A 9467-nucleotide genomic window follows, 5' to 3' on the forward strand; every position below is an offset into this window, starting at 1 on the left:
CTCTCTCTCTCTCTCTCTCTCTCTCTCTCTCTCTCTCAAAATTAAAAGCTGTAAAAGAGCAACGGATAATACGTGGGCAAAAGCGGATTTGTTATGCGCACAAATGTTATGCTCTTCTATTCATTTGCTCATTGGAATCTGACCATCATCAGAATTAGCGAGTTAAAATGACTGTGTGTCCTGATAAAAGTACTGATGAAAACATAACACTATCAGAATAAAAACACCAATAACTCAAACTTCAAATGCAGATTACCTTTTACCCTATTTTTGATCTGAGAGCTTTTTATACTCTCCAAAGACAGCTACACAACTACCAAATGAAGCTTCATAAAGAGATCATAAAACGAATCCATATTTTGATCGGGTTTACTCCAAATTTTCTGAAGACGCATGATTGCTTTATATGATCAACAGATTTAATTTAGGCTTTTATTCACATATAAACATTCAACTCACACATCAGTTGTGGTAAACGGAAGCTCACTCAGGTGTGATTGCTTGACGTGCGAGAACCAATGGGGTTTGTTCCCGCGTGACAAGCAAGTTTGGTTTAGACTCTGTTTCTGTTTGCTGATCAATGATTATATGTGAATAAAAGCCTAAATTAAATCTCTTCGTCATATAAAGCGATAAAGTCTCTTCAGAAAATTTTAACTGCTCTATTCATGGATTAGTTTTATTATCTGTTAATGAACTTTTGCGTAGCTGTCAATGAGATTTCATCAAATCGATCGGTAGCAATTTATTTTATAGGCCTGTTTCACATGAACATACTATGTACTTATTGTAGTAATGAAACTAACTGGGTACTAACCCCTTTAAACCTTAACTTAAAGGAATAGTTCACCCTAAAATTAAAATTGTCATTGTTTACCCTCCCTCAACCTGTTCCAAACCTGTGAGTTGCTTTCTTCTGCTGAACATAAAAGATATTTTAAAGAATGCCTGTAACCAAACAGTTGCTGGTCCCCATTGACTTCCATATTATGGGGGAAATAATACTATAGAAATCAATTGGACCATGAACTTTGGTTTGGTTACTGACATTCTTTAAAATAATGTTCTGCAGATTAAAACGGATGAAGGTTTGGAACAAGTTGAGAGAACATAAACAATGACAGAATTTTCATTTTAGGGTAAACTATTCCTTTAACTCATGTTATCTTACACTACTTTTGTGGGTAAGTACACTGCAAGTATATGGAAAGTGCATGTACTGTAAAATAAAATACAACCAAAAGATCCTTACTTGTGTTCCGAAGATGAACGGAAGTCTTATGGGGTTGAAAAGGAGTAATTAATGACAACATTTTCATTTTTGGATGTCTTTTGATGATCTATTGAGTTTGATAATGTTTTTAAATTGGCAGAGGTGGAGGCACAGGTTTTCTTATCACAAACAATTGGAAATACTCAACCCACACCTCTCTCTGTAATAACATCTCATTTGAATACCATGCTATTACAGTTACAGCTCCTGCTAAAATCCATCTTGTAGTCATTTACCGCCCTCCAGGTCAATTGGGCACCTTTGTTGAGGAACTAGATGTGCTGCTGTCCTCATTCCCTGAGGATGGCAGCCCACTTGTAATCCTTGGTGATTTCAACATCCACCTGGACAAACCGTATGCTACAGATTTTCACTCCCTTCTATCCTCATTCGATCTCAAACTTCTTACTACCTCACACACACACAAATCTGGCAACCAACTTGACCTCATCTACATACGCAACTGCACTACAGAAAACACTTTGGTCAAACCCTTACACTTCTCGGATCACTACTTCATCACATTTAATATACATCTCACTACTCTTATGCTTCCACCTCCTCTACCAGTTAGTTTCAGACGAAACCTGCGTTCTCTTTCTCCCTCACACCTCTCCTCCGTTGTATCATCCTCTCTTCCATCACCCACACAATTCTCCTCTATGGATGTCAACACTGCAACAGACACTTTATGTTCCACTTTAACCACTTGTCTAGATACTATCTGCCCTCTGTCTTCTAGGCCAGCTCGCGCTACTCCCTCTAACCCTTGGTTATCTGATGTTCTTCGTGAACACCGGACCGAACTTAGGGCAGCAGAGCGAAAATGGCGCAAATCAAACGACCCATCTGACCTGAGTAAGTACCAATCTCTGCTCATTTCCTTCTCACAGGACGTCCATACAGCTAAATCCGCATATTTCCACAACAAAATCAACAGCACCTCAGACTCACGCACACTTTTCAGAACTTTCACCTCTCTCCTCTGTCCCCCTCCACCACCTCCCACCACCTCTCTTTCTGCAGACGATCTTGCCAATTTTTTCACAAACAAAACCACACTCATCAGCAGTCAGTTCACACCTCCAAACACACACACTTTTGAATCAGCCACATCCACAGCCAAACATCTTCTCTCCTCCTTCTCTACACTCACTGAGGACGAAGTATCTAAGCTTCTCCTCTCCAGCCATCCCACTACCTGCCCTCTAGATCCCATCCCCTCACATCTCCTACAAGCCATCTCCCCTACACTCTTACCAGCACTCACACACATCATCAACACATCTCTTTCCACCGGCATCTTCCCTACCACATTCAAGCAGGCTCGAGTAACCCCACTGCTTAAAAAACCCACATTAGACACATCGCTTGTAGAGAACTACAGACCTGTTTCTCTCCTACCATTCATTGCGAAAACACTTGAAAGAGTTGTTTTCAACCAGGTCTCATCTTTCCTCTCACAGACTAATCAACTGGACGCAAATCAGTCAGGCTTCAAAAAGGGCCACTCAACTGAGACGGCATTACTGTCAGTTACTGAAGCCCTGCGGCTGGCTAAAGCTGCATCCAAATCATCAGTCCTCATCCTCCTTGATCTGTCTGCTGCCTTTGACACTGTGAATCATCAGATTCTTCTGTCCACCCTCTCATCACTGGGCATCACAGGGACTCCACTCCACTGGTTTGAGTCCTATCTCACAGGTAGGTCTTTTAAGGTTGCCTGGAGAGGAGAGGTATCCAAAACACATCAACTGACCACGGGGGTTCCTCAGGGCTCAGTGCTTGGACCTCTCCTCTTCTCCATTTACACTACATCACTGGGACCCATCATTCAGGCACATGGTCTCTCTTATCATTGCTATGCTGATGACACACAGCTCTACCTCTCATTTCAACCAGATGATCCCACAGTAGCTGCACGAATCTCAAGCTGTCTGGCGGACATCTCGGCATGGATGAAAAAACATCACCTGCAGCTCAATCTAGCAAAGACTGAGCTGCTTGTTTTCCCTGCTAACCCCACCATACAACACGATTTTACCATCCAGCTAGGTTCATCTCTGATTACTCCTTCGGGGTCGGTCAGAAATCTTGGAGTAATCTTTGATGACCAGCTGTCCTTCAAAGACCACATCTCAAAGACGGCTCGGTCATGCAGGTTTGCATTGCACAACATCAGGAAAATCAGACCGTTCCTTACGGAGCATGCAACACAGCTTCTTGTCCAAGCCCTGGTCATTTCTAGACTTGACTATTGCAACGCGCTTCTGGCTGGACTTCCATCTTGTGCAATCAAGCCGTTGCAAATGATCCAGAACGCTGCAGCACGTCTTGTATTCAATGAGCCCAAAAGGGCTCATGTCACACCTCTATTCATCTCTCTGCATTGGCTACCACTCGCTGCCCGGATCAAATTCAAAGCCCTGACTCTTGCTTATGGATCTTCCACAAGCGCAGCACCCGCATACTTCGACTCACTCCTTCGCGTCTACACACCCACCAGAAGCCTTCGCTCAGCTAATGAGCGAAGGCTTGTGGTACCATCACAGAGAGGCATGAAATCCCTCTCTCGAACTTTTTCTTTCATTGTTCCGGGTTGGTGGAACGATCTTCCGTCCTCCATACGCACAACAGAATCACTCACTTCGTTCAAAAGACAGGTAAAAACTCATCTCTTCCATGAGCACTTAATCTTACATTAAAAAAAAAAAAAAAAAAAAAAAAAAAAAATTCCCCCTCTATTTCTCCTTTCTTCTTTCCTTTTCTGGTCTTTGCTACTCTGAGCAGTGTACAAATCTTAGTATTTAGGGCACTTTTTGTGTTTTGTTGCCTCTTCTTGACGGATCGCTTCCTGTTCTCCTGAGTTGTAAGTCGCTTTGGATAAAAGCGTCTGCTAAATGCATAAATGTAAATGTAAATGTAAATGTAAATTAAATGTTTATGTTTAAATTAAATGTTTTTTATGTTTAAATTAAATGTTTTTTTTGTTTAAATTAAATGTTTTTAAATGTTGATAAAGTAATTCAATTTTATTAAATATTTTGTGAAAAAAATAAATAAAAATAATAATAATTTTTAAAAAAATTATGACTTGTATGTATTTGGCTTCTTTTTAAATTTTATATGAAAAACATATTTTTTCAAAATGTTTTACTATAAAACTGTGAGAAAATTAAAGCCATAAATCTAAACATATTGTGCTCCAAATTTTAGGTTGATCTCAGAAATTTTGCATTAGTAAGATTTTTTTTCTGGCACAGTACCAAAGGTTTCTACTAGATTAAATTTGACTGTGCACTACACAGGTGTGACCATTTTTTTCAGGACCATTAAACCTTTTTGAATCATGTCCATAATTTCTGTGTGTGTTCACTTCGCATAACAAGTGCCAAACCTTTACCAAGTCACGTAAAAATAAAAAATAAAAAGTAAATTGTTCCGGTCAAAAATGACTGAACACCACCCAGAAGGTTACCTCGGTCATGAATTTCAATGAATTTCATGTTCATCAGTTAATTTATTGTCATAATAAATATCAATCAGCCATTCTAGAATTATGGTAGTTAATTAATTAATCTTACAATTCAAAATGCTTACGCTATGTCTGATGACATTGCACACCAGTTACCCTCGTCAGACATTGCGTAAAAATTTAGATAGATGAACTTTTATGGACTTTTAAAAAAAAGGAACATTTACTGCCATTATAAAGCTCTGAAGAGCCAGGACGTTTTTTTTTTTTTTTTACATATAATTCTGATTGTGTTCGTCCTAAAGAAGAATGTCATTATACACCTAGCTTGAGGGTGAACTAAACCTTTAATGCACAGTTAACAAAACCTGTCTTTCTTTTAGCCAATAGGCTTCTGTGACTGGATGAACATCCCAAAATGTAAGTAATATTCATGGGCTGGGTTATCTGATAATATGAAACCAAATGTTTCACAGACATGTTGTAATGTTACACATGCATCAAGAATTAATGTCAAAATATATTATATTTTGACATGAATTAAAAAAAAAAAACAATGTATTTTGCTGGAGCAAAAATGAGTGCTACTAAAGAAAAATATAAGCATTGATCTCTGTGTGGAGTGAAGGATACATAAACAGGGAAGTATTAAAAAGATCTGAACAGCTGTAGGTATAGCCTATATTTAGATGGATAGAATGTGGGTGACTGGAGCATTTTAAAATAACCAAGCAAATGACATGTGTATGTGGGACAGGGACAGAGGCACCAAACACCCACAGATCAGCGCAATGCTATAATGTGAATAAGAGAAAAGTCATTCCTTCACATTAATTCCATGAATTTAACTATTATTGACAAAAGTATGTGTTGGGACCGTTTAGTCAGAAGAAGAATTTTCTATAATTCATCCCACAACCACATGGCAACCATAGTTTCTACCAAAATACCACTGTAATTATTGTTACTTGGTCTCCAGAAAAACATTACATTCATTCTAACTGCGTTAAAACCTTCCAGAATACTTTTTCAACGACAGCTTTCCTGAATACCAGGTTACCACAGTTTTATTGTAGGAGCAATAACTGTAGCAACTATGGTATTTTTGGCAGACATTATGGTTAGCTAAGTACAATTTTCTGAGAGTAAAAGGAAACAGTTCAAAACATCACATTAAGCAATATTTCATTCCAGTGAAAGCTGGGTGTATTATCAGTTTAAACATGTTTTATATCTATAACAACATTATTCATGTTTAAATGTTTAGTTTTAATTAAAATGTTCCATTTTCAATCTGTGAAAGAGCAACAGCAGTTCCTTTAAGAATGTATTTCATTATACAGAGTAAATAAATGATCTGATACCATTTTGGACAGTCTTAAAGACAAACTGTCTTATTTGGGTTGTGGGCCAAGAAAGTTGAATTACTCCTGATTTATAGCAGCCCATCGCTCTACCTTATTCTTGGAGTATCTTTCCTAGCAGTCCTAGAATGTGCGTGTGTGTGCACATGTTTTTCTATGTCAGCAAATCTCTCACTGTTTGTGAGTTCATTCACATGTTAATAATCACTTGGCTAATTGGTTGCGTAGACACTGCGATAACTCCACCTCAAGACTTAGTGAAGTACTTGAAAATGAATCTGCATCAATATACACTCTTCCTTCATTAATATAGACTTGTTCCTGAGGTGGAAGACTGAGGTGTTTCGATTAATTTCTCTATTAATTCATCTCAATGGAGTTTTGTTGTTGAGTCATAATGTAATGCAGGGTTCTGGGGAGTGCCTTTAATAAATTCCTATTTTTCTGCCAAAAAGATGCAATGTACAGTAAAACATGACTTTACGTTGGGATACGGATATAAATTTATTGATATTGAACAACTGTATCAAAAATAGTTACTGCTCAAAATAATTAATTGGTTTGAGTACAGTCAACTCAAATTAATCAAATTAGTTCAATTAAATCAACTTTAATGTGTATTTAGAACTATCCTTTTTTTGAGCTCACAAAATTGACAAATTTTAAATAAACTGAATTGTTTCATAGCTTTGAGTTTTATGGAATTTTAATTTAGACAGGATTTCTATAAGTAAATGCTAAAATTAAGAGTTATATAATGTTTTTGGTGCAATATTATTTTCATGTGGAAGATTTAATAGTGTTTAATGTTTTGTTATACTATAAGAGTTGGAGTTGGGGTTCCATAGTGACGAGGGAAGCATAAGCTTTATACTTTCATATGATAAATGTTTTATATTGCTCTACTCATTCAGTAAATGTACGAATAAGCTTACTTAAATATTTAAAGTTAAGATTAAAAAAGTACAAAATAAAAATCGAAAACATTTTATATAACTGATTACCAACTTTCTTTTTAATTTTGGGTTACATTCGGGTTACAGTGATAACTGTGGGACCGTTTTTTCCTTTCATAAAGCTCTTGTGAAAAAGAAAAAAAAGGCTGATAAATATAGCTTGTGTTACTACAGTATGTAGATTGAAAAGCCCTGCAAAGTTTTCTCTTGGTGTACTTGTTTACAATGTTTACATTGTTAAAGCAATTTTTGGTTCGCACTGGGGTTGAAAATAAAGAATTCTATGTTGAATTCAAATGGATCATGCTGTGCATTTCTCTGATTCACAAGTCAATTTGACAAACAAACCCACTTTGCAATATCACACTGTCCTTGTGCCACACAGTCCAGGAAGCCTTTGTTTGGCTTTTAGTGTTTCCCATATACTAAGTAAAAATATAACCAAAAATTTGAGAGCATAAAAAAAAAGAGCGGGACCGATACAACTGCTAACAAAAATGTAGCCCCACCAGCAGAATTGTTTTTTCTTTTTTTGCATGTGGCGTTTTTGAGGTCAGAAGCCAAAACTACCCCACACATACTCACACACAAAGACGGACAGCCACACATACTGTCTGTGGCCGAGTTCAGAATAGCAAATCCTACTATTTTTGTCACATCTTTATATGTCTCTTCTCCTCTCCTATATAGCGCAGCACCGAATTATGAGAGTTATGCTAAATGTTCCATGACCAGGAAGACTGCTTTTTCCAAGATGAGTAAAATCAGTGTTATATAACACTGTGTTTAAATGATTGCAAAATACATGAGGATTGTGTTTGCTCTCGAAGGGGTGGGTGGCGAAGCTGGAGAGCTTTTGATACTGGAAAGAATTGCATTTCTTTACATAAGCTAAAATTTACACAACATAAGAGGAGATATAAGAACAAGAGCATTGGATTAATGTGTCTTCATCAACAGCCAAATTAAGAATAAAATGCTTGTAAAATCATCATACGTTTTAAATAAACAGTAATTGAAAATGTTATAACATTTCATCAGATATCATGTGGTTAGTGTTAATTGCACACTACATGAACACAGTGCAAGCTATGATGTCAGATACACAAAAATGTGTGTCCTTTTAATGAGTCAAAAAGATTCATGAAACAGACTCGAACTTGTTTGAGTTTGCATTTTGAATCGCTGACTCACTCGGTCAGATTAAGGATGAAACTCCGGCAGAAATCAAGTTCATGGATGAGATTATTAATGTTACTGTAGCGTGAAGCAGAGCAGGGACGAGTGCTGTGGGAACGCAACGTGGCCGCTGAAGCGACTGCTAATGAGAGACGAGCGGAAATTGTATTATGCCACAGTTGCTGCTTTCCCTTCTTCTGGTCAAGTGTATGTGGGGTAATGCAGCGCTGTTGATCATATTAGACACATTTGACTATGTTCCAAATGATTTATAACTTTTCTCTGTGCATTCCCCTGCAGCTGCTATGAGACATTTGTTGCACACTGCAGTAAGCCAGATCGATATTAGAATATCACATTTTTATATGCTGGATGGTTTGTGTTGCTAAATGGCATGCAATTAATTTTAAAACATTGTATGACAGAAAAAAATTATGTATTACTGTACAATAATTAGTTTTCTGTATATAAATGTCTCTAAACAGTTGTTTCCTTGTCTAATAAAACAAATAATATTAAAGCGTCTCTGGTGTTTCCATGGATTCTACAAAATAAAGCCAGAAATTGTGAGTATGTTGTCATTGATAGACGAAACACAAACACAGTTTGTGTCCTGGTTAAAATAGCTTATTTCGCTGGATTTAAACATTCTTGGAAACATTTGGGATAATGTAAGTACACAAGTCAACAAAATATATAACTGGTCTAGTGATTTTTGGATATTTTAAATACAAAAATATTACATATTGATCCTTTAACTTAGACTGGGTAAACCCAGCCCGATCTGCCGGCGATTTGATTTCGTCATTCAGCTGTACATCACGTCAAGGACTATCCAATCGCGTTCATTCATTTGAACTATGCCCGTTGATCACACCTCTTGTGCAGTAGAAAATACAGAGCAGACTCCCCAGACCAATGTTCAGTCTCGAAAGATTGAGCTTTGTCTGGTAATACCTTGACAACTGGCAACCGTGTAATTTAGGTCAATGAGACTGATCAGATCAGTCTAGAATTTTATTGGATGTATTAATGGAATTCTAAATAAATTAATAATATAAAATATTAATAGACTTTAATTTTTGTGGGTGACATGTTGGAACCGCATAATCAACACTTTTTTTTACCAACCAAACAGGCGTAAATATTCTTATAAATATACATGTAATTTTTATGACACAAATACAATTAACAGCATCACATTGGAAGACTGCAAATAA

This window comes from Pseudorasbora parva, chromosome 4 (assembly GCF_024679245.1).
Source record: "Pseudorasbora parva isolate DD20220531a chromosome 4, ASM2467924v1, whole genome shotgun sequence".
NCBI classification, from domain to species: domain Eukaryota; kingdom Metazoa; phylum Chordata; class Actinopteri; order Cypriniformes; family Gobionidae; genus Pseudorasbora; species Pseudorasbora parva.